This window comes from Mus pahari, chromosome 18 (assembly GCF_900095145.1).
Source record: "Mus pahari chromosome 18, PAHARI_EIJ_v1.1, whole genome shotgun sequence".
Taxonomy (NCBI): domain Eukaryota; kingdom Metazoa; phylum Chordata; class Mammalia; order Rodentia; family Muridae; genus Mus; species Mus pahari.
Window position 1 is genome coordinate 32,870,688 of NC_034607.1, and position 289 is coordinate 32,870,976.

Consider the following 289-nt stretch of genomic DNA (forward strand, 5'->3'; position numbering starts at 1 on the left):
GAGATGAACCAAGTTTACTGACTTAGGACAAAGATTTTGTTCTAACAGATCCTTACAGATTTTCAAGTGGATTTTTTTCTATATTGAGTAAGAATTTCTCAAAGCAAATATTGAATGATAGCAAAGTTCTAACTCATTAAGACAGCATATTTTGACATTACCAATTCAAAATGCTAACAGTGCTGTAGGACCCCCATTTTGGGGGACCCCCTGAAGTCACAGAAGTCAGGATTTCCCAGGAAACACGAGAGGCCTTCTTGTTGTAAAAGCATGAGGTAGTTTAATGGCG